The sequence below is a fragment of the Leptonychotes weddellii genome, chromosome 9 (genome assembly GCF_054177405.1).
Source record: "Leptonychotes weddellii isolate Sample4059 chromosome 9, ASM5417740v2, whole genome shotgun sequence".
NCBI classification, from domain to species: Eukaryota; Metazoa; Chordata; class Mammalia; order Carnivora; family Phocidae; genus Leptonychotes; species Leptonychotes weddellii.
This window is the reverse complement of record NC_138377.1, coordinates 116803503-116812954: the sequence shown is the minus strand read 5'-3', so window position 1 is coordinate 116812954 and position 9452 is coordinate 116803503. Positions and strand designations below refer to the sequence as shown.

General features: G+C 44.6%; 1 long non-coding RNA gene across 2 annotated transcripts in view; it reads right to left on the bottom strand.

The window, feature by feature from the left end:
* The window catches only part of LOC145723587 (uncharacterized), a 93879-nt gene that overhangs the window by 78426 nt on the left and 6001 nt on the right, over positions 1–9452 (bottom strand). For both annotated transcript variants that reach the window (XR_014148795.1, XR_014148796.1), the window contains exon 2: positions 6006–6131. This is a non-coding gene — a long non-coding RNA (uncharacterized LOC145723587). The remainder of the gene's footprint in view (positions 1–6005; positions 6132–9452) is intronic.

Genomic DNA, 9452 nt, shown 5'->3' with positions numbered 1-9452 from the left:
GAAGAAGTCAAACTCTCTCTCTTCGCAGATGACATGATACTTTATGTGGAAAATCCAAAAGGCTCCACCCACAAATTACTAGAACTCATGCAGCAATTCAGTAATGTGACAGGATACAAAATCAATGCACAGAAATCAGTTGCTTTCTTATATACTAACAACGCAACTGTAGAAAGAGAAATTAGAGAAACGATTCCGTTTACAATAACACCAAAAACCATAAGATAACTTGGAATAAACCTAACCAAAGAGGTAAAGGATCTACACCCTAGGAACTACAGAACACTCATGAAAGAAACTGAAGAAGACACAAAAAGATGGAAAAACATTCCATGCTCACAGATCAGAAGAATAAACATTGTTAAAATGTCTATGCTACCCAGAGCAATCTATACCTTCAATGCCATCCCGATCAAAATTCCAATGACATTTTTCAAAGTGCTGGAACAAACAATCCCAAAATTTGTATGGAATCAGAAAAGACCCCGAATTGCCAAGGAAATGTTGAAAAAGAGCCTACTTAAATTAAAAAAAAAAAAAGTCCAAGATACTCACTCATGCTAGGCCATATCACCAAACTGGGGCTTAATACCTAACCAAACTATAGCTTCCACCTCCCCCAGAAATGTAGTCTTAACCAGTCAGGCAGGAATTTTCTGGCCAACACCAATGAGGTAACCGTCACATGGGCCCTCTCCATCCCCCACAAAAGGAAGATGAGATCATCTGCATGATAAAACCCCCTGCTCATCCTCCCCCCCACCAAGAGAAAGTGACCTAGCCTGAAATAATCTTTTCTTTTTTTTGCTAATAACTCCCTTGCCTCACCCTCCTTCCTATAAAAACCTTCCATTTTGTACAACTCCTTGGAGCTCCCCTCTACATGCTGGATGGGATGCTGCCCAATTCATGAATCACTTAATAAGGCCAAGTACATCTTCATATTTACTCAGTTGAATTTCTGTTGTTTAACAAACCTTAAATTTTGTTTCTTATGTACATCAGAATATCTGGGGTAACCACTAAAGAATATTCTTACATGGATGTAGAATGTCCAAAATATTTGGGGGTGGGGGGGTACTAGAATAAGGCGGAAAACAAGGCCATCTATCAACCAACAGAAGGAAGAAAGGGAGGTGGCAGTGAAAGGGGGGAGAGCAAACAGAAAATGCAGAAGAAATACAGTAGAATTTACTAAGGTGACAGAAAAAAAATCTGAATAAATCAGTAATTATAATAAACTTAAAGGGCAAAACTTTCCAATTTAAAAAAAAATGATTTTTCAGGCTGGGTTTTGTAACAACAATAAAAAAGTTATACCTGGGCGCCTGGGTGGCTCAGTTGGTTAAGCGACTGCCTTCGGCTCAGGTCATGATCCTGGAGTCCCGGGATCAAGTCCCACATCAGGCTCCCTGCTCAGCAGGAAGTCTGCTTCTCCCTCTGACCCTCCCCCCTCTCATGCTCTCTCTATCTCATTCTCTCTCTCAAATAAATAAATAAAATCTTTAAAAAAAAAAAAAGTTATACCTGTTATTTTAAAGAGAAGCCATTCCCCTGGAAGGGTGGGGGGGGTGTAGGGAAGGAAGGAGGAAGGAAAGAGGTACACAGAGTGTGAAAAGCCTAAGATTGAGAATAACACAGCAGGCCAATACTAACTATAAGAAAGCTGATGTTGCTGTATTAGCGGACAGAACAGGCTGTAAACAAAGACGTAACCACGTAACTTTAGGACAATAAAAGGTTCCATTCAGGGGCGCCTGGGTGGCTCCTTCGGTTGAGTGTCTGACTCGGTTTCGGCTCAGGTCATGATCTCAGGGTCCTGGGATCAAGCTTCACATGGGCTCCATGCTCAGCAGGAAATCTGCTTGAGGATTCTCTCCCTCTCTCTCTGCCCCTCCCCACCTTCTCTAAAATAAATAAATAAACCTTTTTAAAAAAATAAAAACATAGGGGTGCCTGGGTGGCTCAGATGGTTAAGCCTCTGACTTTGGCTCAGGTCATGATCCCAGGGTCCTGGGATGGAGCCCCTATGGGCTCCATGCTCAGCATGGAGTCTGCTTGTCTTTCTGCCCCCCACCCTGGTGTACGCACACACACTCTCCCTTTCTCTCTCTCAAATCTTTTTTAAAAATAATAAAAAATAAACTTAAAAAATAAACTAGCTTTAAAAAAAAAGGTTCCATTCATCAGAAAGAGATGAATCTAATTTTGTTTGCACCTAACATATAAAGCAAAAATTAACACAGCTGCAAGAGGAGCTTGATAAACCCACCATCCAAGTGGGAGATTCTGACTCTCCTCTGTCAGTAATGGATAGATCAAGCTGCCAAATAAATGGTAGGAATATAGTAAGAGTCAGGGGCGCCTGGGTGGCTCAGTTGGTTAAGCGGCTGCCCTCGGCTCAGGTCATGATCCCGGGGTCCTGGGATCGAGCTCCACATCGGGCTCCCTGCTCTGCAGGAAGCCTGCTTCTCCCTCTCCCTCTGCCTGCCTCTCTGCCTACTTGTGCTCTCTCTCTCTATCTCTCTGTCAAATAAATAAATAAAATCTTTAAATATATATATATATATATATATATATAGTAAGAATCATATGAATAAAGATGGTCCTATCCTCAAGTTTGGTCTAGGGGACGCACAGAGAACACAGCACCCGGCAAATGGGGAATGCACATTGTTTTCAAGCACATTTGGAACATTAACAAAAAGCAGCCCTGTGATAGGGCAGGAGGATTAGCTCAAAAAAACGTCAAGGGACTGACATCATGCTGACCGCGTGCTCAGACCATAATGCAGTCAGCAATGACGGGAGAAAACCCCATGGTTGGAAAGCTAAGATACACTTCTGAATAACTCGTGGATCAAAAGAAATCATAATAGGGGCACCTGGGTGGCTCAGATGGTTAAGCGTCTGCCTTCAGCTCAGGTCGTGATCCCGGGGTCCTGGGATCGAGCCCCGCATCGAGCCCCGCATCGGGCTCCCTGCTCGGCGGGAAGCCTCCTTCTCCCTCTCCCACTCCCCCTGCTTGTGTTCCCTCTCTCGCTGTGTCTCTCTCTGTCAAATAAATAAATAAAATCTTTAAAAAAAAAAAAAAAAGAAATCATAATAGAAATCTCCAAAACATTTAGAAATGAACCATAACAAAGTAACTATATTCTGAGACATGTAGAGTATAAGAAAGTATCTTTAGACAGGTTTACAAAAGAAAATAAGAAATGTCACAAAATTAATGTGTTAAGCCCCAACGTGTGAAGCTACAAAAGATCTACCCCCCTCACCTCCTCACTCCTGACTCCCCCCAACATCTTACCCACACTCCTCCCTCCTCTTCTTCCAGGTACTTACTGAGCTCTCCTGCGTGCCAAGCACTGCCTCCTCCCCCAACCATCTTTATCATCAATTCTCTGACGCTGTTCAGACGTCCCCCTGGCGTATTACTGGAAGCAACTAGGGTGCGTGGTACCCACTACACCTCTCTTTGACTGCACTCATTCATTCAACACCAATACCTACTGACTATCGACTGTGTCCCAAATGGCCCAGATGCTCTGGATACAGAAATGAAGAAAGCAAGCCCAGTCCTTTCCCCCAGAGCGGGGGTCTTCATAGTGCAGCCCCAGACCAGCCCCATCAACTCGGAGCTTGAGAAGTGAAATTCTCAGGTCTACCCCTCACCTAGTGAATCAGAAACTCTGGAGTGGGGCTCAACACTCTGCCTTAATAAGCTCTCCAAGTGATGCTGATACCTGCTGGAGGAGCCTGAGACCCACTGCCCCGAGTTCAAAGGCCAGCAAACACAAACAAGCAATGATAATGCAGTGGGGAGGGGTAGCCACCAAAAGTCATGAAGGGAGCCATTAAGGACTTAGAGGGACAGGGACACTTGCCATCACCTACCACATCAGGGAAGAAGGCATACCTCAGCTGGGCTCTGGTCCTGCAAAGCAGAGCATGGGAGAATATTCTAGCATTTGAAGACAAAACAGCACCAAGACCAGGAGTAAGAGAAGTTACAAAATGCTCAGAACACTTTCAGGCAGCTGGAGAAGTTACTATGGAAGGTGCGTCGGTATGAAGAAATGGGGTCAGACAGCTAGGATAGGGATCAGATCCTGAAAACCTTCAGTGCCTGAGAAGGAATTTTTTTTTTTTTTTTTTTTGAGAACAATAGGGGTCACTGAGAAGTAGGAAAGAGCTATAGAAATGTTAACCACTATTAGTAATATCCAGAGTCATCACAGCAACATGGATTATACAGCAGAATTTCCAAGCAGATGTTTTCAGAAACCAGGAACATTATAAATACCTTTTTATTAATGGGAATATTTGAAGCAGAAATTATTTGTCACTGATAACAAATGTCCTGGGCATATCTGTCATGGTGTTAAGATGTCAGCACGATCTGAGGTCTGAGAACAGGGAACTGGATAATCTCACAGCTTTGAATGGGGTGAAATTTAGGTAAAACACAGGCAGGTACGCTTGCACAGCTCAGGCCCTGGTGAGACCATAATGCAAAGAACAGTGATTTGCTCAGGTCCTTTCGTTATCAACAAACATTCATTCTATGGGAAGGCCTATCCATCGCCCCCGATCTGGAGACACCAGCCGCTTTGGACCCAGACCTAAGCATTTATTCAGATAAGGCTATCAGATTCATCTGAAAGCAGTTTTCCTTGCTGCCTTAGACTGCTTTTGAAGGAGTGGTCACTCAGAAGCCTGCCCTGCAACAGCCACTCGGGGGAGCCTGGCCTTAAGTCAAGGCGTGGTCCTTAAATTCATCTGGACAGAGCTTCTGAGTCAGATCAGCTTCTGAGTACTGCATACAGCTGATCCCTAAACTTTTGATAAGATTTGGTTATTAAAAATCCCCAGGGGTAGTCAAAGAATCAGATCCATCCTTAATCTCTACAGAGAGTCAAGAGAATTAGCCAACCAAGTTTAATTTAATTTAAATCTTTCTTACTGACTTAATTTAATAATTATTTGTGAGCACAAAGCATCCCTCCTTATGTAAGATCTGCAGGAAATTAATCACCTCTCCCTCTGGACAGGTTATTTGCAACCTTTTCAACATTTTTTAATAGGAAGTACATAACGCCTGGTACAAAATGCAAAAGATAGGAAAGAGCACACAGAAGAAAGTACATCATCTGGTTCCCTCCCCCAGAGGCAGCCCCTGGCAACTATGGGAAGCACATACATATGCCCTGTTTGAGATTTTTTTTTTTTTTTTTTGGTATTATACCAAAAGTAAAAGGGTCTACACAGTTTTCAGTACTATAATATTCTATTTGGTGACTGTTCTATACCAGTATGGGAGAAGCCCCAATTTTTGTTATTCCACTGTGAGCTTATGCCCACTTTATATCACTGATCCCCTCCATACAGACATTTAAATGGCTTTGAACATTTTGCTACTTCAAACAATGCTGCAAGTTAAATCCTTGCACAAAAATCTATTTTCCATATGAAAGAATAAACAAAAGGCAGTAAATACAATGGAATATAATTCAACCTTAAAAAAAGGGACATTTGGACACAGGCAACAATGCGAATGAACACTAAGGACGTTACGCTGAGTGAAACAAGCCAGGCACAAAAGGACAAATACTGTACGACCTCATAAATTGTATGTTACATGTATTTTACCACAATTTTTAAAAATCCATTTTCTATATTCTTACATATTCATTTATTCATTCATGCATTTGTTCAATCGTTCCATAAACCTATGTGTGCCAGAATCAGAGAGTTATGCACAGATTTATCCTCAGGTTCAGGATGACAAAAAGGAATTAAGTAGGCAAAGAAATACCGCAAGGACATTCCAAGCAGAAAGTTCGGGATGTGAAAAATTAAAATGCCACACTAGAGAAAAAAGGATGGAGAGGTAAGGAGGGGCCACATATAAAGACCTCGGGCATCTTACTAAAGGGGAGATTTTATTCTGGAAGAATAAATAGTTATCCTGAAAGGTTTACGCAGCACATCAGCCACCTGACCTGTGTGGTAGGAGAACTCTGGCTTCCGTCTGCAGGCTGGACAGAGACCGGAGCTGAAAAAGATTTCCTCTGTGCCGCTTTCCTCCACAGGTGGAAGACTAACAGTGAAGCTTGGTGAAACTTGACCTGTCCAGAAAAGACAGAAAGGAAACAGACTGCTGGAAATGAGGGTGTATAATTCACCGCTCCGGTAGCTTTCAAAGCGTGGCCTCTGACCAGCCACATCAGCATCACCTGGGAGCTGGTTAGAAATGCAAATTCTCAGACTCTCCCAGCCCCACTGAGTCAGAAACTCTGAGGGCAAGGCCCCAGCCATCTATGTTTTAACAAGCCCAGGTGATTCTGAGGCAAGTTCAAGGTTAAAACCATTCTCTGCAACAGAAATTACCACAGAAGTCTTTTTTTTTATTATTTATTTTTAATGTTTTTAGGTAGGCTCCACACCCACTGTGGAGCCCAATGCCGGGCTTGAACTAACCACCCTGAGATCAAGACCTGAGCTGAGATCAAGAGTCGGACACTTAAGTGACTGAGCCACCCAGGTGCCCTGGTGTCTTTTAAATAGTATGTTTCCCTTTTTTTTTTTAAGTTTTTTTTTTTCTTTGACAGAGAGAGACAATGAGAGGGGAACACAAGCAGGGGGAGAGGGAGAGGGAGAAGCAGGCCCTCCACCGAGCAGGGAGCCCGAGATGCGGGGCTCAATCCCAGGACCCCGGGATCATGACCTGAGCCAAAGGCAGACGCTTAATTAAACGACTGAGCCACCCAGGCGTCCCTAAATAGTACGTTTCTTAAGCCTCCACTCAACTTGCCAATAAAAGTTAACACTCTGGCTCCTTTTAGTTCACTTAACATAGAAAATATGATCAAATTTACCTGCCCACCCAAAATGTACTTGCATAAACTTTCACAAACATAATGCAAAGTACACTTGTTTCATACATTTTATATACGTTCTACCTTGTTTCAAAAAACATTTGAGGCAGCTGGTGTACATGCAATTAATGTTTACCATAGATCTCAAATGCACTTTGGGAAGAATGTTAAAAAAAAATTTCACCCCATGAAAGATCTGAAACTTTGTAGAGACTTGAAGGCCAGAGCTTTCTAAGCCACAAAGTCAAAAAGCCTAAGAAATACACGCCAAGAAAAACCATCTGTGAACCATCCAGAAACGCTGCATATCCAAATGTCCTGGGGCTTTCAAAAGGAGAGCACGCACAGGTCCTCAGTTATAGCAAAACCAGGAAGATTCCTCCAGGACTCCAGACATTTTATTGAAATCTGAGGAGCCCCACAGTACCCTCCCTAGTTACAAAATATGCTTCCTGCCATTAAAGAGAGCTTTGTTCAGGCCTCTGCAACCACTACAACAATCCCAGTTTTCTTGTGGATACATTTCATATGATAAGTAGCAGAAGCACAGCAGTGGGGTGCAGTGAAAAAAAAACACAGGCTCTGCTTCCTGGTGTTGAATGAAGGGTCGGTCTTCTCTCCAGCCCCTGACCTTGGAAAGACAGCTTTGCTCAGGTATCAAGCAGGCGGTGCTGTGACAGGCCTACTACAATACTTGAAACAAGGCAAGCATGCAACAAGTATCTATTATTCATGTATTGATTTCCAACTGTGAAGGGCAATCAGGGACAATGGGCCCGGGGGTATAATAACATCGGTCACCACTAGATGGCGATCACGGCGCTAAATAATTAGTTATTCCCAGCGGTTCACAGAACTGAGCACTATTTGCCGCTCAGTATGGACTCATTCATTCATTCAGAAAATAATTATTCAATGCCCGCTATGTGCCTAGCACCACAGTTAGGATACAAGGATCAGCAAAGGAAGACAGAGTCCCTGTCCACAAACGTTACGGTTCTAGGTGAGAAAATGGGCAAAGAATCGCAGCAGTGAAATATCACAAGCAGTGATACTACACAAGGAGAGAGTCAGGCTGCTGGGGAGGAAAACAGCCCTAAGAAAGAGATGAGACCAAGAAGGAGGAGCTAAGGTCCGAAGAACAGGAGTTAGTGGGTGAGGGCAGGGAAGGGAGCACTCGGGCACTGAGGGAAGAGCCTGTCAAAGGCTCCCAGGTGCGCGGGAGGGCTGCCCAATCACGTGGCTGGAGTCCAAAGCGCAGGGCAGCTGCGTGGGAGCGGCCCATCCTGGAGGATGAGCAGGAGCCAGGCGATGCACGGCCTCATAGGCCTTCCTCTTTCGGGGGATTTGGGTCTAGATCCAAAGAGCAATAGGAGGTCACTGATGAGTTCTTCACCCTGGGAGAGGAGAGAGCTGGGTGGCTACATTGGATTTGCCTTTGACAAGGTCAGATTTGCATTCTGTCAGGGTTGCTTGGGTCTGCTCTGGGGATTCGACAGAAGGGTAGCCAAGTGGGTGCCCAGAGACCAGCCAGAGAACCATCACTGGGGTCCAGGAAGGAAGGAGGAGGCTTGGATCAGGGTAGGAGCAATGGAGATGAGGGGGCAGCATGGACTCGGGGGAGGGAGAGTACCAGAATTCAATGGCGAGGGGTTGGTGCAGGAAAGGGGAGTGGCAGAGAAGGCTCCCAAGCATCCGGCTCAGACAGGACAGCAGATAGAAGGGAAACTGAGGTGGGGGGTTTCTCAAATAGTGGTTGGGTAGAGGGGAGTCATGAGTGTGTTAGACGTGCTGACTGTGAGGGGTTTGAGCTATCCCAGCGGAACCGTCCAGGAGGGAAAGTCTAGAGTTCAAAGACAGAACCACATTGAGTCAGCTGGACGGGGATGAGATCCCTGGGGAGTGAAGCCTGGAGAAGCAGCAAGGCCACCTGGATGGAGACCAGCCACTGGTCAAGGACCGAGAGAGATGCTGAAGGCCGCATTAGAAATCTACAGACAGAAGTCAGGATAAAGATAAGAGAAGGTTTCCAAAGAATCAAAGCAAAAAAAACAAAACAAAACAAAACAGAACTGAGAGATAATAGGATTATAAGAAGAATGTGAGGGCGCCTGGGTGGCTCAGTTGGTTAAGTGACTGCCTTCGGCTCAGGTCATGATCCTGGAGTCCCAGGAGCAAGTCCCGCATCGGGCTCCCTGCTCAGCAGGGAGTCTGCTTCTGCCTCTGACCCTCCTCCCTCTCATGCTCTCTACCATTCTCTCTCTCTCTAATAAATAATTAAAATCTTTAAAAAAAAAATGTGATTCCATTGGTTCACAGCAAACTGCTCATTCTCCCAAATTCACTCTTAGAGAAAGGGTGTGGCCTTTAATGACCCCTAATTGCTTAGAGGGGCTGTTCAAAGAGCCTGCTCCAGAAACCTGAGTGTTAGCATTCCAGACACTTCCTCACACAAACAGCCTTCAGCTCAGACAATGTGGGAGGGGCCAGCTTGGCCAGGTGGAAGGTCAAGGGCTCTGAAGGAGAGTTCTTAATATTTGGAACACAATTCCCTTGTCCATTCCCGTTTCA